The sequence below is a fragment of the Salvelinus sp. IW2-2015 genome, linkage group LG22, assembly GCF_002910315.2.
Source record: "Salvelinus sp. IW2-2015 linkage group LG22, ASM291031v2, whole genome shotgun sequence".
Taxonomy (NCBI): Eukaryota; Metazoa; Chordata; class Actinopteri; order Salmoniformes; family Salmonidae; genus Salvelinus; species Salvelinus sp. IW2-2015.
Window position 1 is genome coordinate 18085949 of NC_036862.1, and position 22879 is coordinate 18108827.

At 44.5% G+C, this 22879-nt stretch overlaps 1 pseudogene; it reads left to right on the plus strand.

The window, feature by feature from the left end:
- Positions 1-3543: 3543 nt before the first annotated feature.
- On the plus strand, positions 3544-19946 carry LOC111949780 (lysosomal dipeptide transporter MFSD1-like; annotated as a pseudogene).
- Positions 19947-22879: the final 2933 nt, after the last annotated feature.

The window sequence follows — 22879 nt, forward strand, 5'->3', positions numbered from 1 at the left end:
TTCCTGAGGGGGAATAGGCTTTGTCGTGCACTCTTCACGACTGTCTTGGTGTGTTTGGACCTTTCTAGTTTGTTGTTGATGTGGACACCAAGGAACTTGAAGCTCTCAACCTGCTCCACTACAGCCCCATCAATGAGAATGGGGGCATGCTCGGTCCTCCTTTTCCTCATCGTTGTCGGTGATCAGGCCTACCACTGTTGTGTCGTCTGCAAACTTAATGGTGTTGGAGTCGTGCCTGGCCATGCAGTCGTGGGTCAACAGGGAGTACAGGAGGGGACTGAACACGCACCCCTGTGGAGCTCCAGTGTTGAGGATCAGCGTGGCATATGTGTTGCTACCTACCCTCACCACCTGGGGGCGGCCCGTCAGGAAGTCCAGGATCCAGTTGCAGAGGGAGGTGTTTAGTCCCAGGATCCTTAGCTTAGTGATGAGCTTTGAGGATACTTTGGTGTTGAACGCTGAGCTGTAGTCAATGAATAGCATTCTCACATAAGTGTTCCTTTTGTCCAGGTGTGAAAGGGCAGTGTGGAGTGCAATAGAGATTGCATCATTTGTGGATCTGTTTGGGCGGTATACAAATTGGAGTGGCTCTAGGGTTTCTGGGATAATGGTGTTTGATGTGAGCCATTACCAAACTGTTAAAGCACTTCATGGCTACGGACGTGAGTGCTACGGGTCTGTAGTCATTTAGGCAGGTTGCCTTTGTGTTCTTGGGCACAGGGACTATGGTGGTCTGCTTGAAACATGCTGGTATTGCAGACTCAATCAGGCACATGTTGAAAATGTCAGTGAAGACACCTGCCAGTTGGTCAGCACATGCCCGGAGCACACGTCCTGGTAATCCGTCTGGCCCAGGAGCCTTGACGTATGTTGACCAGTTTAAAGGTCTTACTCACGTTGGCTACGGAGAGCGTCTTACTCACAATTGTCCAGAACAGCTGATGTTCTCATGCATGTCTCAGTGTTGCTTGCCTCAAAGCGAGCATAGAAGTGATTTAGCGCGTCTGGTAGGCTCGTGTCACTGGGCAGCTCGCGGCTATGCTTCCCTTTGTAGTCTGTAATAGTTTGCAAGCCCTGCCACATCAGACAAATTAAGTATTGTTGTAGTTTTACTGTGGTCTTATGTCAAACTATTAGCTTGCCTTAAGACTAGTCTGGGCTACAGCTAGCACAGCATTTAGATGACAAGTAGGCTAATTCCAAAGCTAATACTCACTGGAGGTGTAGAACAGGACACAACAACACAGTTTAACTGGCATGAATCTCCGGTTTATTATATACCCTTAGTTGTACAGGCAGGTGCTTTAGCTCCAGCAAAACTGAACATTACGCATCGTCATGTGAGTATCATTTTACCTTCATACAACCAGATTTCCAAATGACCAACAGACAAGAAACATCTAGTATCTATGAACACTTGTGACCTATGACCGTAACAGTGTGTTAAAAAGCAGCTTTTCTGTGTTGAAAGGCCACTGATTGGCCAGCTCATCTTCCTTAGGAGGATGACATCATCCTTTATGAAGAATTAGCAAGTATTTTTTTAAACGGTCTGTTTGAGATACTAGTTTGAAGTTGAGTTTTTTTAATTGTTGTTTTTTCCAATTTATACTTTGGCCACATATACGAGTATAGGATGAGTCATCAAAATTATTTGGGTATGAGTTGAACTTTTATGAATGTTTAAAAGTGAGATTCTCACTGGACGGTTACTTTTAACACATTTCATTTAACAAATCCAAATAAGTTTACCTGATCCTAAATCTACACTTTGGGGCAATTGTAGCTTTCGAGAACCCAAGGGGGCGTACAACCAGCCCTATAGGGTTCCCAGTTGAACGTATGGACCATGTGTACTACAATGCTGACGCTCTGTTTTAACGTTTAGAAATGTTTATAATAATCCTACCTGGCGATATGGTTTTGGAAACCTTTGGAGTTTAACTTTCATATCACAGATAAATAATTTTACAAATACAAAAGATAAACTTACCGTGCGTCGTTTTAAAACAGATTTGCATTGCACATTTACAACAACAACACTACCTGCTGAGATAATGGAAACCGGGAGGGAAAAATAAAAGTTCTCAAAACTGTTACACAAAAACCTCTGTGGGATTCTGTGGTAAAACAGCTGTACCTTTTTGTATTGGTAAAGTTATTTTTGGATGATATTTTAGTTGAGTGTTCAATGTTTCCAAAACCGTATAGCTAGCGAGGATTATTAATGTTTATACAGAGCATCGAGGCAGCATCGGAACGTCAGGGCATTCCCTCCGTGTGGCAGATAGTAAGGCGCCAGCATTAGTCTACAATCTATGAATGGGCTAGGGTAACGGTTGTCTCCAGCAACATTGAGCTCCAAACTCTGAGAGTGGGGCTGGGGTAGGATGGATCTCCATGTGTGATGCTGTAACAACAGATTAGGATGTATTATAATCAATCACTGATGGGTAAGAGACACTGAAGACACAGGGTGTACCAGGCACACTGCTCTGATGGGAATTAGCAGTGAAATCTTAACTGAAGGGCCTTTGACCTGCAACACCAAGAGAGGCTGGCAGGGATGTATTATTCATAATAATAATCATATCGACATTTTGTCAGATACATTTTTAAATTGAGTCAAATATATTGGCTTTTCTGGCGCCACCTCTGAGTCAGGTTTCTGGAGAGTCACAAAATGGGCGTGGGGATTTAGGACACCTCCGACCTGATTTACTGTCGCGTCTGCATGTGCATCTGATTAATATAATAATCAAATATCATCTCCCTCCCTCGCCAGCAACTCGGCCTGGTATTTGGGCAGGAAATGAATGAGCTACAATGCCGTTAGAGCGGTGAGTGAAGCCAGGGGGAGCACCATTCTTCACCCTCAGATTAAATTATCTGACAGATGACCCTGCAGAAGTGAATTGTGGGAAATTCTAAATGACATTAATGGAAATTGCATAAACCCCGGAGATACAGTAGTGTACTCAGAGGAGAAAGTTTTGAAAAATGACAGAAAAACTGAAAAGAGCCATGGGCTAAGAGTGAAAATTCACGTGATTACAGTTAGTGAGTGGGCCTATGACTTCATGAGGGTCCTGACCCCATTGTCTCAGGGCATGCTTGCAGTCCCATGAAAAATGTTACTCACTTTGTAGAAGTGTCCAAATGTCTGCCTGTGATACATGTCTACTACACACACGCTTATAAAGTAAATAGTTGACTGCTAGTGGTGCAAAGTGTTTTGTCTTCTTCCACAATCTGCAGCGATGAGTTGTTGTCCCTGGCAATGCCATGGTGGTGGTGTTAGTCATGTGCACTACTTACCTTACTCATCAAAGAGGAGTTGTAGATATCCCCTAACGAAGCCGTAGTGGTGTCAGCAGTGACTACAACTCCAACTCCTTTGGCTCCTGCTTCTGGCTGCTCTGTAGGATACAGACAGAGAAACAAAACACACTTCTCCAAAGCTTACCAGCTTTTAGCCACTTTTTCTAACGTTACACATCAGCGTTCAGTTGTAGATAGTCAGTGGTCCCTGAAGATGTCAGGATGATCAGCAGTCACTACAACTCCACTCCTCAGGGCTCCTGCTGCTGGGTGCTCTGTAAGATAGAGACAGAGAAACAGAACTACAACGCCACTCCTCAGGGCTCCTGCTGCTGGTGCTCTTGTAAGATAGAGACAGAGAAACAGAACTACAACGCCACTCCTCAGGGCTCCTGCTGCTGGGTGCTCTGTAAGATAGAGACAGAGAAAACAGAACTACAACGCCACTCCTCAGGCTCCTGCTGCTGGGTGCTCTGTAAGATAGAGACAGAGAAACAGAACTACAACGCCACTCCTCAGGGCTCCTGCTGCTGGTGCTCTGTAAGATAGAGACAGAGAAACAGAACTAACACGCCACTCCTCAGGGCCTTCCTGTGCTCAGGGTGATTGTCATTTCTCTGGTTGTGGTCTGATGTGTTCAGCAGAGGGGTTGAGCGAGATTATTTACTAATGACTATGGTGTCTTATGTGGACGACTTCATTTGCTAAAAATGTAATGAAGGAAAAACTTACTTTAACACCTCTCTCCAAAAAAGAAACACTATCCTACCAAGATATATGCACATAAAACCTTTACTTGAACTGACAGTGTTTGGGGCATTTTTACAAATTACTTATTCCCCTTAAAACACCCTGATTGTGTGATCAGAGATTAAATAATAATAAAAAATTCTAAAGAAAATGTTACATTTGATTAAAGACTCACATCAAGATAAGGTTATCAGTGCATCAAACAATGGAAGAAGACTTAAACCAGTTTCTATACATTTCCTTAGGAAATGTAAGACTCTGCATTGGTCCTCCAAGGTGAGGGTATCCTCATCAATGTCCTCGTCACAAGGCCAGACAATCTTGTCCAGAATCATCAAAAAATAATAATAGAATAATTGGTTAAGTTGCATTCTTCATAAGGATTAAGCTTCTTCAGACCTACATTACATTAGTTTGTGGTCATTTACAAAGGAATTTAAAAAATACACTTCTAACAATTATGAATGGGACCAAAATGTAGAAATTGTAATGTTAAAAGGTAAGTTTTGAGCAAGCTATACATTTGAGCAAGCTACAGTATATCATAAAACAGAAATCTTATGACTCAAAGCTAATGAAGTTTTAAATCTGACAAATACATTATTAATTATATCACATTTAGGATGGCTAACTAAGATTATTGTTTTGTTGTATCTATTTATTAATTAATTTGCCTTACTTGTGGTGTTATCTCTATGTCACTGGCCCTTGAAAAGAGAACTGGCACAGTATCTGGCCTGGAGCTAAAAAACTCCCAAAGACCGGTGTCTTTTAGGCCTCTCCTTATTTGTTTCACCTGCTTGGTCGTCCTCCCTTGTAAAAAATATTTCAAAAGAAAAACAAGTGTACAGTAAAGTGCCTCCTACGACTGACGTATCACTCCGTTTTGTGTTACTTTTTTGCTTAATTTCGCAATGACTGTTCCTTCAATTACTGTACTTTGTACAATAATAGGTGTTAAAGCTTTCGGTCTAATTATAACAAACAATCTATGCCATAAATGAATACTGACTCCCCAGTAAGACTGTTGGCCAAGCTCAAGACTTTATGGTGCACAACTTCAGCAAAGGGCCAGGACTAACATTCACACTTTTGTATTTGATTACTGTATCAGAGCGGTTACTCTAATCAATGCAAGTATGCAAATACCCGCTCACATGAGCATCATGATGAGCAAAAAATATGCATCAAACAGCTAGGTGAACCTGTAGATAATTAACCACCAGAGCAATCAACCAGATGAGTGACTAACATTCACCATCATACTTTACAGTCATTATTATTATCCTTATTAATAAGCATGTGCGTGAATCCTGTTTCTGTATCACATACCAATATGGTTAGCTGTCTCACTGCTAAGAAAATCATATTATAAACTCAGCAAAAAAAGAAACGTCCCTTTTTCAGGACCCTGTCTTTCAAAGATAATTTCTAAAAATCCAAATAACTTCACAGATCTTCATTGTAAAGGGTTTAAACACTGTTTCCAATGCTTGTTCAATGAACCATAAACAATGAATGAACATGCACCTGTGGAACGATCATTAAGACACTTAGGACACTAAAGAGGCCATTCTACTGACTCTGAAAAACACCAAAAGAAAGATGCCTTAGGCATGCTACAAGGAGGCATGAGGACTGCAGATGTGGCCAGGGCAATACATTGCAATGTCCGTACTGTGAGACACCTAAGACAGCGCTACAGGGAGACGGGATGGACAGCTGATCGTCCTCGCAGTGGCAGACCACGTGTAACAACACCTGTACAGGATTGGTACATCTGAACATCAACCCTGCGGGACAGGTACAGGATGGCAACAACAACTGCCCGAGTTACACCAGGAATGCACAATCCCTCCATCAGTGCTCAGACTGTCCGCAATAGACTGAGAGAGGCTGGACTGAGGGCATGTAGGCCTGTTGTAAGGCAGGTCCTCACCAGAAATCACTGGCAACAACGTCGCATATGGGCACAAACCCACCGTTGCTGGACCAGACAGGACTGGCAAAAAGTTTTCTTCACTGACGAGTTGCGGTTTTGTCTCACCAGGGGTGATGGTCGGATCCGCGTTTATCGTCGAAGGAATGAGCCTTACACCGAGGCCTGTACTCTGGAGCGGGATCGATTTGGAGGTGAAGGGTCCGTCATGGTCTGGGGCGGTGTGTCACAGCATCATCAGACTGAGCTTGTTGTCATTGCAGGCAATCTCAACGCTGTGCATTACAGGGAAGACATCATCCTCCCTCATGTGGTACCCTTCCTGCAGGCTCCTCCAGCATGACAATGCCACCAGCCATGCTGCTCGTTCTGTGTGWGATTTCCTGCAAGACAGGAATGTCAGTGTTCTGCCATGGCCAGCGAAGAGCCCGGATCTCAAACCCATTGAACACGTCTGGGACCTGTTGGATCGGAGGGTGAGGGCTAAGGCCATTCCCCCCAGAAATGTCCAGGAACTTGCAGGTGCCTTGGTGGAAGAGTGGGGTAACATCTCACAGCAAGAACTGGCAATTCTGGTGCAGTCCATGAGGAGGAGATGCACTGCAGTACTTATCGCAGCTGGTGGCCACATCAGATACTGACTGTTACTTTAACCCCCCTTTGTTCAGGGACACATTATTCCATTTCTGCTAGTCCCATGTCTGTGGAACTTGTTCAGTTTATGTCTCAGTTGTTGAATCTTGTTATGTTCATAAAAATATTTACACATGTTAAGTTTACTGAAAATAAACGCAGTTGACAGTGAGAGTTTATTTGTTACTTTTGTTGCTATACTTATTATATATTTTGGGTAAACATCCTGATATTTTCTCATGCACTAATGTTTTAGCAAACTAAATAATGACACTAAGAGTCATGTTAGCGAAGGCATTTTATAACTTGGACGTAAGCATCTGCTTCCCATGAGTTAGACTTTACTTTGAATATCCACAACAAAACCTTACTTACATGAAGCATAAGTATAACAAATAAAAAAACTTACAGCATGTAGAAGGATTTTCTCTCTCAGCCAGTGCCTGTTATCTGACGTGAAGCCTGGCAGGTCCTAGGGCAGGGTCACAGAGAGAACTTGCGATTTCTCATCCATTGAAAGTTCCTTGGTTCCGTCCAACTGATCAATGACAAAGACAGTGCACAATGAAAACTGGCAATTAAAAAATCACTTTCCAAAAGTGCCTGAGATGTGGAAGGAACAAGATGGTCCTGCTCGTCCTCAAAGAGCAAGGAGCAAGGACTCCTGAGAATAAACAGATGTCCTTTTGACTGACCTGGGGGAAAACTGCTTCACATAATCTACAAGTCTATAAATCAATATATWAAAAATACCTTTCTCTTCATCAAGTAGGAATCCATTTTGAAGATTTTCCATGACAGTGGACAGGACATACCTGGTGACCCCCTCTCCAATGGCAGAGTCACCTTGTAAACAYATTTGAAATCAGTCAATGTAGAGTTACACAAGCTCAGCAAACCTAGCCATTGGATGCCAATGTTGAGACCACTGTTGTAGAATTATGTAAGTCAAATGTAAATCAAATAAGACATTTTAATTTAAGATGATTTTAGAATAAACTTTGGTGGAACTTTGCATGTCAACGTTACTCATTATAGGTTGTTTTAATAAAACGTCATACTAGAATCTGTCTATTTTGAGAATTTAGATTTTTTACCAATCAATCGGCACTGCAGTGCATTAGCCCACTCCACCCTTGACTTTTTGTAGAAAAGAATTATGGTCCTGTTCCTTTCCACTAAGGAATCCCTCAAGCTCAAGGTGAAGGGCAGGTGGTCTTTGTTCTTGTTGTACTGAAGTGTCCAGTATGTGAACAGCTGAGCTGCCTTGACCGGATCTGGTTCTGTAACCCAAGCTTAACAGCAATATAGAATGTAGACTGCATTTCTCGGAGAAATAGATACCCAAAACACTGTCGGAACCGTAAAGTAAATGCAAATCAATTATTAACTGAATCACCTGCAATGTCCAAAATGCGCAGGAATTAGCAGTCCAATGAGGTGTGACAAGTAAATACAGTTGAAGTCGGAGGTTTACATACACTTAGGTTGGAGTCATTAAAACAAATTTTTCAACCACTCCACAAATTTCTTGTTTACAAACTATAGTTTTGGTAAGTCGGTTAGGACATCTACTTAGTGCATGACACAAGTATTTTTCCAACAATTGTTTACAGACAGATTATTTCACTTATAATTCACTGTATCACAATTCCAGTGGGTCAGAAATGTACATACACTAAGCTGACTGTGCCTTTAAACAGCTTGGAAAATTCGAGAAAATTATGTCATGGCTTTAGATAGGCTTCTGATAGGCTAATTGACATCATTTGAGCCAATTGGAGGTGTACCCATGGATGTATTTCAAGGCCTACCTTCAAACTCAGTGCCTCTTTGCTTGACATCATGGGAAAATCAAAAGAAATCAGCCAAGACCTCAGAAAAACATTTGTAGACCTCCACAAGTCTGGTTCATCCTTGGGAGCAATTTCCAAACGCCTGAAGGTACCACGTTCATCTGTACAAACAATAGTACGCAAGTATAAACACCATGGGACCACGCAGCCGTCATACCGCTCAGGAAGGAGACGCATTCTGTCTCCTAGAGATGAACGTACTTTGGTGCGAGAAGTGCAAATCAATCCCAGAACAACAGCAAAGGACCTTGTGAAGATGCTGGAGGAAACAGGTACAAAAGTATCTATATCCACAGTAAAACGAGTCCTATATCGACATAACCTGAAAGGCTGCTCAGCAAGGAAGAAGCCACTGCTCCAAAACGGCCATAAAAAAGCCAGACTACAGTTTGCAACTGCACATGGGGACAAAGATCGTACATTTTGGAGAAATGTCCTCTGGTCTGATGAAACAAAAATAGAACTGTTTGGCCATAATGACCATCGTTATGTTTGGAGGAATAAGGGGGAGGCTTGCAAGCCGAAGAACACCATCCCAACCGTGAAGTATGGGGGTGGTGCATCATGTTGTGGGGGTGCTTTGCTGCAGGAGGGACTGGTGCACTTCACAAAATAGATGACATCATGAGGAAGGACAATTATGTGGATATATTGAAGCAACATCTAAAGAGATCAGTCAGGAAGTTGAAGCTTGGTCGCAAATGGGTCTTCCAAATGGACAATGACCCCAAGCATACTTCCAAAGTTGTGGCAAAATGGCTTAAGGACAACAAAGTCAAGGTATTAGAGTGGCCATCACAAAGCCCTGACCTCAATCCCATAGAAAATGTGTGGGCAGAACTGAAAAAGCGTGTGCAAGGAAGGAGGCCTACAAACCTGACTCAGTTACACCAGCTCTGTCAGGAGGAATGGGCCAAAATTCACCCAACTTATTGTGGGAAGCTTGTGGAAGGCTACCTGAAACGTATGACCCAAGTTAAACAATTTAAAGGCAATGCTACCAAATACTAATTGAGTGTATGTAAACTTCTGACCCACTGGGAATGTGATGAAAGAAATAAAAGCTGAGAGAAATAATTCTCTCTACTATTATTCTGACATTTCACGTTCTTAAAATAAAGTGGTGATCCTAACTGACTTAAGACAGGAAATTGTTACTAGGATTAAATGTCAGGAATTGTGAAACTGAGTTTAAATGTATTTGGCTAAGGTGTATGTAAATTTCCGACTTCATCTGTACATTCATTCAAATCGTGCCGTCTGGTTTGCTTAATATAAGGAATTTGATGTAGAACTTTTACTTTGAACTTTTACTCAAGTATGACAATTGAGTACTTCTTCCCGCACTGTACCTAAGTACATTTAAAACCAGATACTTTTTTACTCAAGTAGTATTTTACTGGGGGACTTTTGGTTGAGTCATTTTCTATTAAGCTATCTTTACTTTTAAGCATGACTGCTGAGTTGCTTTTTTTCACCACTGTGTTTTTCCACAGGTTATAGTTGCTGTTGGGGCTCTTCTAGATCTATTCTGGTTAATGGAGACGCTTTGTGTTTGGGTAAGATGCTTTTTAGAGCTTGTCCTTGCTACAGCTCCAAGCCACTTCTCTCCCCCTAACTAAGTGCTCTCTCTGGGTAGGATCGGCGGTGAGTCCCTGGCGGTGGCCCAGAACACCTATGCAGTGAACTGGTTCAAAGAGAAGGAACTCAACCTGGTGTTTGGTCTTCAGCTCAGCATGGCCAGGTAAGAACATGCTGGAAGCTAAGTATTACACTGTATATAAATACAGAAGCAAATACTTGAGGTATTATTTATGTGGCTGATCAGGGAGTGTTTGCTTGTCTCCTCTCCCTCAGGGTAGCACGGTCAACATGAACATCATGGGCTCGGTGTACAACCGCGTCGCTGACCTGGTAGGCTCGACAGAACACACCACTCTGGGAGTCTCACTCATGATCGGTGAGTTAAAAGTGTGTGTTAGTGATGCGTGTGTAACGGCTCTCGTCGTTGGAAGGAGAGGAGGACCAAAATGCAGTGTGATGATAATCCATAATTTAATGGGAAATACTTAAACGACGAACAAAAACAATAAACAGACGAAAACCAAAGAAGCTACAGTCCTGAACATGGGAACACAAAATACATGAACAGGAACAATCACCCACAAACAAACAGTGAAAACAGGCTACCTTAATATGGTTCCCAATCAGAGACAATGACAAACACCTGCCTCTGATTGAGAACCATATTAGGCCAAACAACAAACCCAACATAGAAACACAAAACATAGAATGCCCACCCAGCTCACGTCCTGACCAACTAAACAAAGACGAAACAAAGGAAATAAGGTCAGGAACGTGACAGCGTGGGTCAGCTGTTTGTTCACCCGCACCCGCCTGCAACTGATAATAACCCATCCGCAACCACCCGACCAATATGTGCTAAAGAGAAAATCTGAGGCCCGCACCCTACCCTAACCCGCAAATATCCAAAATGCGCTGTGCAGTTTTTTTCTTCTCTTAAACAATTTATTGAACCATTACATTTCTCTTGAGCATTTAAAAAGGCTTGKGCCTATTGAACAGTAGCCTATTATTTACTGAAACAGAACAAAATGTGAAACAATATATGGACATCTTGTTGGCCGACTGCCTGTCTGGGCTAATATACCGGTATATGAATTATTTGAAATAGGTTTAGAAAATAAATAGATTATAACACACACGTTTAGAAAATCAAAGTACCCACTGTCCAGTTATGAGGGTATAATTGTCTACTATGTCTTGCTTTCTCTTGCAGCACTGTTAAGAAACGGAATAGGGTCCACTGTGCCAGGTTTCAGATTGCGCCTGGATTCAACAACGCGCCCAGCAGTGCTGAAGACGCGTTCACTCGATGTGCTTGATGCCGAAATGCAGAGAATTCTCTTTGCAAGAGACCGGAGTTGAGTGAAGTTATGCTCCTGCTTCTCCCAGAAAGCAAGCAAACGTTCCCCAACACAATCCCCCAGGGAAAAGTGAGTGCTTCTAAACCTCTGGATTCCGTCGATCTCTTCGGCTTCTGTCTTGTCCTCCCGCTCCGTCAAGTTAAATCTTGGTCTCTTTATGGAGTAGTTGCTTGTGCTTCCAACTGTAATGTGAATCTTTTTCAATACATTATTTGGCTATTAGGCCATGGGGCATGGTGACACCATTTAGCAAGTAATAGGTCTATGAATATCCATAACCTACTAGTATAGGCTTACCTAATGATTCAGACCTATAGCAGTCTAAATCATAAAAATACCTAATAAGAATAGACCTAATGATTATTATTATATGTTATCTTGGATGAAATCCTCTATCCGTGGTGCTGAAACTCCATCAGCGTCGACACAAGGCATCGTGGCTGGACAGGTCCGTGGTGCTGAAACTTGACTGGCTCTGTCAGTCTCCTGGCTTGGTCGTACATAGTGACTCGTTCTTCGTTGAGGTGCATCTTCAGTGTTTTGAATTTTGGGCACAGGAACGTGGCGAGTTTCCGAGGTGGGAGTGAGCAGCATCTTCTCGGTGAGGACCTTTGATGCCTCTGGGCGGATGTGGATCACCGCGTGTAGAGTGGGTCACCGTGTGTAGAGTGGGTCACCGCGTGTAGAGTGGGTCACCGCGTGTAGAGTGGGTCACCGCGTGTAGAGTGGGTCACCGCGTGTAGAGTGGTGTCACCGCGTGTAGGAGTGAGTCACCGCGTTGTAGAGTTGGTCACCGCGTGTAGAGTGTGGGTCACCGCGGTGTAGAGTGGGTCACCCGCGTTGTAGAGTGGCGTCACGCGGTTGTAGAGTGGGGTTCACCGCCGTGTAGAGTGGGTCACCGCGTTGTAGAGTGGGTCACCGCGTGTAGAGTTGGGTCACCGCGTGTAGAGTGGGTCACCGCGTGTAGAGTGAGTTCCACGCGTGGTAGAGTGGGTCACCGCGTGTAGAGGGGGTCACCGCGTGTAGAGTGGGGTTCACCGCGTGGTAGAGTGGGTCACCGCGTGTAGAGTGGGTCACCGCGTGTAGAGTGGGTCACCGCGTGTAGAGTGGGTCACCGCGTGTTAGAGTGGTCACCGCGTGTAGAGTGAGTCACCGCTGTGTAGATGAGTCACCGCGTGTAGAGTGAGTCACCGCGTGTAGAGTGGTCCACCGCGTGTAGAGTGGGTCACCGCGTGTAGAGTGGGTCACCGCGTGTAGAGTGGGTCACCGCGTGTAGAGTGGGTCACCGCGTGTAGAGTGGTCACCGCGTGATGAGTGAGTCACCGCGGTGTTGTAGAGTGGTCACCGCGTGTAGAGTGGGTCACCGCGTGTAGAGTGGGTCACCGCGTTGTAGAAGTGGGGTCACCGCGTGTAGAGTGGGTCCCGCGTGGTAGAGTGGGTCACCGCGTGTAGAGTGGGTCACCGCGTGCTAGAGTGGGTCACCGCGTTGTGAGAGTGGGTCACCGCGTGTAGAGTGGGTCACCGCGTGTAGAGTGGGTTCCACGCGGTGGAGAGTGGGTCACCGCGGTGTAGAGTGGGTCACCGCGTTAGAGTGAGGTCACCGCGTTGTAGAGTGGGTCACCGCGTTTGTAGAGTGGGTCACCGCGTTGTAGAGTGGGTCACCGCGTGTAGAGTGGTCACCGCGTGTAGAGTGGTCACCGCGTGTAGAAGTGGGTCACCGCGTGTAGAGTGGGTCCACCGCGTGTAGAGTGGGTCACCGCGTTAGAGTGGGTCACCGCGTTGTAAAGTGGTCACTCGCGTGTAGAGTGGGTCACGCGTGTAGAGTGGTCACCGCGGTTAGAGTGGGTCACCGCGTGTTAGAGTGGGTCACCGCGTGTAGAGTGGGTCACCGCGTGTAGAGTGGGTCACCGCGTGTAGAGTGGGTCACCGCGTGTAGAGTGGGTCACCGCGTGTAGAGTGAGTCACCGCGTGTAGAGTGGGGTACGTCTCTCCTTCTAGCTCTTAAAATGCTGCCTTGAAGACTGACAGGAAGTCTGAGTACTCAGCTCGTCCTGGTAAATGCCCTTAATTCAACCCAGTTGGTCTCTGTCCTTCAGCAATTGCTGTATTTCTGTTTACTGCTTGCTGACCGACTCCAGCATGTCAGCCTTCAAACTCCACGCTGGTGATGACGAGCAACTTTTCAGCTGCCACTCTTCGGTCCAAAAATGGCACTTGAGCACGGTGTATGCTCTTTTCTTGAAATCATCCGTCCACATGTCTGTGGTGATGGCAACGCCACCGTCATCTAAAGTATTTTTGAATGACTCAGACAGTGTAGCCTTCTCTGTTGCAGCCTGTTCTTCACACTGTCTGTGCGGGATGACAGAGTTGGTGTTGACAGCTTCATAACAGGCTCCGATGTTAATAAGTCCCTGCGCCATGGAGGTGAAGCCCTTTCCCGAAACAATGTCCACACAAACATCAACGAGCTTGTATGTCACCTGCAGTGGTATCGTTTTGCTGTCAGCGTACGTGTAAGATGAAATGGGCTTGGGGCTGGAGACCTGACCTGCTGGTACGCGGTTTGGCTGGTTGGGCTTGCTCTGTCTGCAGGTGTGACGTGCCATATTTGAAGTCTTGTGACTGTCTAATTTGTATAGTGCCTCAATCATCACACAAAACAGGCTGCTGTCATCCTCTTTTACCACTTCAACAAATCTTCCCTCCCTTTTCCTTATTTTCACCTCTCGTTTCTGCAGCTTTTCTCTTAATGAATTWAACTCCGACACGGTCCTTTTTGCCTCAGTGGATTGACGTTACAGTTTCCTGCCCAAGTTCCCAAAAGCATTTTGGAGATTGGCGCATGTATTTGGCATGCACACCATTAGGCCCTATATCTTAGACTTAAAAATATGAAACTCAATGTGGCCTATAGATAGGAACAAGAATTATACATTTATGGATTTTTATAATTAATTGTTTCTCTTTATTCAACCCGCCCGCCCTTCATCCACACAATATTTCATGACCCTACACCCGCCAGCCCCCCCAATATAACCACWGGGACTGCGGGTTACGAGTCAACCCTCACATCACTAGTGTGTGTGTATTTTATTAGGATCCCCATTAGCTGTTGCTTAAGCAGCAGTTACTCTTCCTGGCGTCCACATTAAACTTGACATAATATAGAACCACAYATTGTGTGTGTGAGAGAGAGAGATGCATGCCTACATTTGATCAGAAGGAGAGTGAGCTACAATTCCAGGCCTGCTGTCTACATTGAGCCTCAGGTTACATATATCTCTCCAGCCCTGACGGCCCTGTCTGCATCACCATACCATTTCTATCACAAATGCTCTCTAATCTCAGCACTGATAGAGGGATGGATAAAAAAAGGGCGGGGACTAAGAAASTGAGACTGAGCGAGGAAAAAAGGTGTAACATTAAGCCTGTGAGATGGGTCTAATATATCCATACCCTACTGTTAGTTCAAACCAAAGCCTACATACTTTAGCCACATACTGTACTTATTGAAATTTCACCTGGTTAATAGAGAATATTTGATGGACCACAGACCCCTCTGCTGTAGAGGAGGGATGTGATGTGAAAGAGTTTAGTTTGAGAGGCAAATCAAAAAATTGGTCACATACACGTGTTTAGCTAATGTTATTGCAGGTGTAGCGAAATGCTTGTGTTTCTAGCTCCAACAGTGCAGTAATATCTAACAATTTCACAACAATATACACAAATCCAAATTAAAGGAATGGAATTAAGATTATATAAATATTTGGGACGAACAATGTCGGAACGGCATAGAACACAGTATATACATATGAGATGAGTATTGCAAAATATGTAAAGATTATTAAAGTGACGAGTGTTCCCTTTATTAAAGTGGCCAGTGATTTCAAGTCTATGTATATAGGGCAGCAGCCTCTAAGGTGCTACTGATGGCTATTTAACAGTCTGGCGGCCATGAAATAGAAGCTGTGTTTCAGTCTCTCGGTCCCAGCTTTGATGCTTTCAGTCTCTCGGTCCCAACAATTGACCACCTCCAAGAAATTGAAAGCATTCCGGCAACAGCTCTCGACACTAAATCCAAAGCAAAACTTTGAGCTACTCTGTTATCTAATTACTCTGACTGTTGGGCCTAAGGAGGCAGTCATGTTTATTTAGACTGAACTAGACAGGGCTTTACAGATCCTTCCCTGGCTCTTCTCCTGAGGACTGTGGTGCTGCTGTGGGTTCATGAGACACACCTACCTGTTCATAGCTGATGTAATGATTTCCTGTCTCTCTCTCCCTTATCCCCTCCTCACCCGTTCTCTCTCTTGCGCGCGCTCTCTTCATCGATCTCTCTTTCTCCTTCTCTTCTCCAGCTGGGGCGACCTGTATATTCTCTCTGGTTTGTGCTCTGGTGTTGGGCTACCTGGACAAGCGCGCCGAGAGGATCCTCAACAAGGAACAGGGAGGGACCGGTGAGTTAACATGGCACTCTGTGACCGCGTCAGATGYGTGTCCCAATCAGAGCTGAATAACACCGGGTAATGACATTGACAGGGATGACGGTCATTATTTATGGTTATCATGTCCGCTGAATTCTGACAGCGTTAGTGTGAGGGAGGTGGAGGAGGGGAGGTTCCGTCTACTAATCTGTTACCTGTCACCATTAGCCAATCTTATTTTGCCTTGGATGAATCTAGTTCATTGAAGTAGTTCTTTATCCACCTGGGAAACCTCCAACTCCCAATTGTGTTGTGTGTAATCTTGTTGTCAGAATTGATCATTGTGAAGGTAGCCTGTGTTTCCCTGGGCTGGCTCTAGTGTGACCAGGGCAGAGGCCAGGGGTCGTAGTACTACTTCCTGTGGGTTATTGACTGGCTGTTATCATACCTCTTTCCCAAGGTGATGCTTTAGCCAAGACTGGTTCTGTGTGTTGAAGATGTGTTCTGTGTGCGTAGGGGAAGTGATCAAGCTGACGGATGTGAAGGTCTTCCYCTTCCAACTGTGGCTCATCTTCATCATCTGTGTGGGCTACTACGTGGCCATCTTCCCCTTCATCGGACTGGGACAGTGAGTAGCACACGAACCATCACTCATCATGTCTTATCAGCCAAAACCATCACCAATATGGCCAGCTTTTTATCACAAGCCCGTCCCCCCATTCAAGCGCGTCCCCTCGAACACAATGTCTATTCTCCATCATGTAAAATACCTCGGATAAATATTATCTTTAGTTAAACTCTTTTAGAATATAATCTTTAATTCCATTTCTCCCTTGCTGATTAAAACATGTATTAACAGTTGGTGACCATGTAATCTAATCCTCTGAGTGGGTAGGAAAGATAAAGGGACTCGGAGACCTGAAATAGCCTTGTTAAATGACAGTAGCTGTGTCTGATCAATAGACAGACTGTAACAGGGCAGAATAGTACATCTCTTGGTATAAAGGAAAACCAATCCATAAGCAAAGAGAGAACAAAAGGGGGAGAAAGATATGTGGGGGGGAGGAGAAGAACGAGTAGAGAGCACAGGGGAGAGGAGAAAAGAGATGGAGGATGGGAGGAGAGAGAGAACGGGGGGAGGAGAGAGAAGAGACGGGGGGACGACGAGAGAGAGACGGAGGAGGGAGTGAGAGATGGCTGGGGGAGAAGGAGAGAGCAGAGAGACGAGACGGGGGGAGGAGTGCAGATGGGGAGGAGGAGGGGAGAAAAGATGGTACGGGAGAGAGAAGAAGAGAGAGGAGGAGGAGAGAAAGACGAGAGAGAAGAGAAGACGAGGGAGTAGAGAGAGAGAGACAGGGAAGGGAAGAGGAGAGAACGGGGGAGGAGAGAGCAAAGACGGGGAGGGAGAGAGACGAGAAGAGAGAGACGGGCGGAGAGGAGAGAAACGTGGTGGGAGAGAGACGAGATCCGGGGGAGGCAGAGAGAGAGAAGACGGGGGAGGAGAGCAGGGAGAGAGATGTGGAGAGAGAGGGGGAGGAGAGAGAGAGATACGGGGGAGGAGAAGAAAAGAGGAAGAAGAGGGGAGGAGAAGCAGAGAGACGAGAGGAAGAGTAAGAGAGAAGAGAGAGATAGAAAGAGAAAGATACGGAGAAGAGAGAAAGAGGAACGATGAAGAGAAGACGAGGAGAAGAGTAGAAGAGACGAGAGAAGAGAGAGAGACGGGGGAGAGAGAGAGAGAGACGGGGAGGAGAGAGAGAGAGATACGGGGGGAAGAGAGAGAAGACGGGGGAGGAGAAGAGAACGGGAGACAGTGTGAGTTGGCAGAGAGAGAGACTGGAGAGAAGAGAACGGGGAGAGAGAGAGAGAGAACGGGAAGAGAGAAGGAAGATGTGGAAGAGATGGGAAGAGAGAGAGAGAGGGGATGAGAGAGAAAGAGACGGGTAGAGAAGACGAGGAGGAAGAAGAGAGGAGACGAGGGAGAGAGAGGAATACGGTGTAGAGAAAGAGAAACGGAGAGTAAGAGAAGAGAACGAGAAGAGACCAGGAGAGAGAGAGAGAGACGAGGAGAGTAAGAGAGAGACGGGGGAGGAGAGTAAGAGAATCAAAATACTAAGTTTTAACTTTGGTATAGTTCAGAAATCAATATTTGGTGGAATAACCATATAATAATTTTAAATCACAGCTTTCATGTGTCTTGGCATGCTCTCCACCAGTCTTTCACATTGATGTTGGGTGACTTTATGCCACTCCTGGTGCAGAAATTCAAGTAGCTTGGCTTAGTTTGATGACGTGTGACCATCCATCTTCCTGTTGATCACATTCCAGAGGTTTTGAATGGGGTTCAGGTCTGGAGACTGGGCTGGCCATGACAGGGTCTTGATCTGGTGGTCCTCCATCCACACCTTGACTGACCTGGCTGTGTGGCATGGAGCATTGTCCTGCTGGAAAAACCAATCCTCAGAGTTGGGGAACATTGTCAGAGCAGAAGGAAGCTTCTACCCCCAAGCCATAAGACTGCTGAACAACTAATCAAATGGCCACCGGACTATCTTCTATTCCCCCCCACCCCTTTGTTTTTACACTGCTGCTACTCGCTGTTCATTATCAATGCATAGTCACTAGGCGCTGCATCTCAGTGCAAGAGGCGTCACTGCAGTCCCTGGTTCGAATCCAGGCTGCATCACATCCGGCCATTATTGGGAGTCCCGTAGGGTGGCGCATAATAGGCCCAGCGTCTTCCGGGTTTGGCCGGGATAGACCGTCATTGTAAATAACAATTTGTTCAACTGACTTGCCTAGTTAAATAAAGGTAATAGCAGCATAACGAGTACATTGGTCTGAGCTGTGAGGAGTGCCTATAGGACAGGAGCAGGGATGTGCTTAATGTGGTGGTGGGATATGTTACAGTGATAGTATGGACGTACTCTGGTCTGCTGTGACTGACTGTCCTCTCACCTCTGTCTGTCTTCCCCCTGCAGGGTTTTCTTCATTGAAAAGTTCAACTTCTCAGCACCTGATATCCCTCTCCTGTTCTCTCTCCCCCACCCGTTCTCTTTCTGTCCTTCTCCCTCCTTGTTTCCTCTCCCTGCCACTCTCTCCCCTCCTCTCTCTCCATTCCTCCCTCTCTCTCTTTTCAGGAGGAGATCTGAACCTCTCAGCCTCTGCCAGGGAAAAACTCCTGAAGTGCTCCAATTCAGATTCAGAGTGAGTATCCATGACCTTTCACCTCCCCCCTCTCTTCCTCTCACACTCAATAGACAAGAGCCACTGAACGTTTGGTTCTCAACCCACTCATAAGGAGAAAGGCAAGGACCTAGTATTAAACATCCAACTGGTGCTGGACTAAAAACAAAAGCCTGCAACTGTGATATTCTTCACTAGAGTTCCCAACCTCTCACCTTATCTGAAGGCTCAGAGAAAGTTGTAAGAGAAGCTCTACCATATATGATCCCAAGTGGGTTTGTTGAAAACATTTGAGAAAAGCCATATCAGAGGTTTGTAGTTAACATTCTGAAGGAACATGTGCAAGTTTAGTAGATCATATGACGCTCTGGATTGAGTAAGATGTAGACTTTATCTAGATCAAGAGTGTATTTGGTGCTCAATCTGCATCATGTTTTCATGTATTGTTTTCTTGCTCCTTAACCAATTCTGGCTCTCCTAACTCGCATACACTGTTCCTGAAYGCGGTCCGTGTGAACGCGGTCCGTTTGTGGTCTAACCTGTTTCTGCTCTTGCATGTAGCGTCACTTCTCGGCCCAATACCTCTCCAACGTCTTCTCTCCTTCCCTCTGCCCTTGTTGACATGCCCATGCTGATGTGAAAAACAGGATGAAGTTAATGTTTCACTTAACAACAATTCAACAAGGGCAGTAGAGAAGGATTTATCATTCTAGTTGGCTTTTGGTGTGTGGCTGTGTGCAGAGTACCCCAGACTAACGCATTGGCCCTGTGCTGTGCTGTTTTCCAGGTGAGAGGTCACACAGTCCTGGGCCACAGCTGTCAATCACCCCCTAGGGAGCTGACTGACTCCTCCCATCTGCATACTGACCCATTCCTGCAATGTAACTGACCCCTCCCACCAACATACTGACCCATCGCAGCTCAGATGCCTCTGATCTGACATCACATACCGACTCCTCCTCCCCGCCTCACTGACTCCTCCCTCCTGTGGCTGTGTGAGGGCCGGCTAATGACTGACTGGTGTTTGTGTGCATGCTTTGGAACCTCAAACCTCAGCACCAATCATAGTTTAATGTCAGTAGAGTGGGGTACCAGAAAGCACTTTAAGCTGACTTTGAAGTGTTTTTAAATGTCTGTGGAACTAGGCCCCAGGCTGAGKGACTTTTACTCCAGGGATGTAAAGTTATTCACCGATAATGCACGTGTGGATGTGCCTTATTGCTTCGTAAAATCACCTATGCTATAAGAGGTGAACTGGTTCAATATTCTTATAAAAAATATTTTAAGCATCTCTCTGAAACCAGGGTGTTAGAAAGGACTTAATTGTCCATCAATGTTATATTATGCATGTTTTGTTAAATGTATATTGTTCAGAAAGGTCTTTACATTTTTACTTCAAGTTTTTGATCATCTGAAACAAACAGTTGGCGTGCTTAACTTTTGAAACGCCCATAAATGAATAATCTGTGTAATCATCATGAAGAAAATGTCAAACTGGCAACGCAAAACCAACCTCCTTTCCCGGCTTTTGCATCCAGTGAGGTCATTCTCAATAGTAATCATATACGCATCATCTAGTTTGACAGATTTATGCTGGAGGATTTCAGAATCTGCATTGTGTTACATTCTTTATAGCGCCGTTCCTTCATTAAATTCCTTTTCTCTTGGCTCGTCATATAGGCTCGTAAAACTTGACTCTCTGTCACACCATCAAGGCTAAGGCAGACCTTGTCAAAGTGATAAAGGAATTTAAAGGGGAAACATTTTTGATAGTATTCACCCAATGTATAATTACATTCCATTTAACTTTTAACTCAAATTTTGAATGCAGCAGTTTTACAGTGACCTTCATGAAAATGACCTGGTTTGTGTGTAAGAAGGAGTACTTTGAAGAACCCTATAACATTGGGGAAGGGGGAAACCTAGTCCGTTATACAACTGAATGCATTCAACTGAAATGTGTTCCGCACTTAACCCAACCCCTCTGAATCAGAGAGGTGTGGGGGGCTGCCATAACATTGGCAATTGGGTGGAAACCCTCTTTGCTGTACAACTGAATGAAGGATAAATGTTTTGTTTTTTTGTTTATTGACCAATCTCAGGAAATTGCCAAGAGACACTTTCATGTGTTGAAAACCACTAAATCAAGTGATAATTCTGTCAATCCCTTTTGATAGTTTTTCTATTGTAATGAATGATCGCTTCAAATTCTTTAACACCGAATCAGTTTTCTGCAGGACATCACGAGCTTTAACTAAGTGGCTTGCCGTAGCATAGTATTAGATCAAATATTGTGGTGGAGGAAGCCTATCCATATACCACTAAAGTTGTGATGGCTGTTTGTTTTGTCTTTGTTAGCTGCAGAATAGTCTGTGTAAATTGCAATGAGTGCTGTCTGTTTAGAGTTGAGCTCTCTAACAGCTCTAAATAACATGTGTTCTATGGGTACTACTGCCTAGAGCAAAGATCTCCAACCCTGTTTCTGGAGACAAATCCATATTTTATTTTTTGCAATAAAAAATGACCTCAAACTACATATTGTACTTTTAGGCAATTTTAAATTGCCACAGTTAAAATTTTATGAAAAAAAAAAAGCCTGTTTGTTACATATGATGTTCACTGTGTTTGTTAAAAATCATTATCAGGCCATTGTGTCCTTGCCAGATCTGATTGTCATTCTGTCTGATCAAATTGACTTTTATATACTACAGTATTGTCTCAGGACAATTTTTACCATGATGATTATGCCACTCCGCCTGCTGTCCTTGTAGAGTTGAAAGGTGTCAGAGGGTCAGTCAGCAGAGTGAGGAAAAGCTGGCCAAACTCAGGCCCATGTCTGGTTTTGGCCTGGGCAACCGTTACCTGTCCAGACTAGGAGCTCAGGTACACACACACCACACACACCACACACACCACACACACCACACACACCACACACACCACACACACAAACACACCACACACACCACACACACCACACACACAAACACCGTATGCACATGGATGCTAAATTTCCTTCTACTTCCTCCGGCTCCCAGATCACTACCGTACCCACCTGTCTTCACTGGCACACAGAAGTGTACTGAAGTGATGCGGCCTACTCTGCATTAACCCCCTCAACATATAAATTCAGTCTGTGTCCATGTTTCTGGACAAAAGGTATAAAATATCCTCCACTCAATGTTCTTTCAGGTGTTTTACTGATGTAGAACTGATAAGCTATTGCTGTATTTTGTATATGTTGCTATAAAGCCATATGTTGCTATAAAGCCACATGTGTGCCTTTTTGTTTATTTATTACCATTTCTAAGCTAATCACTAAATTACATTTGATGGTGTAAAAGAGCTACTATATACATCGTAACTATGTTTGTATCTTGAAAGTACTATTTGGTGTAATAATGTGTATGTTTTCCATGCCCTGTACAGTAAGTGTGAAGTCTTGAGAAAGTTTCTTTGTGTGTTTTTTTGTCTGTAGCCCTCAGCAATGTGGATATGGTTATCAACTGTCAACAGCAGAGGGCACTGTTTATCTGCSATACAATATGAAAGTCAACGTCAGAGTCCATCTGAGTTTGAATGGACRACCTTTTTGTTGCACATGCCTACAGGTGAGGATATTACCTTCATGACTGAATACAGCCAATGCCTTTATTGGTATGTGACTGAGAAATGTGTATGTAAATTTCACTATATCTAAGTGTCTGTAATATATTGAAGGTGTTTGATTTAGTATTGTAATGAGTTCTGTACTTTGTTGTTYGTGAAATGGAAAAAYATTTGGTTCCAAAAAASTGAGAAAGAGGTGTGCTGTGTGTTATT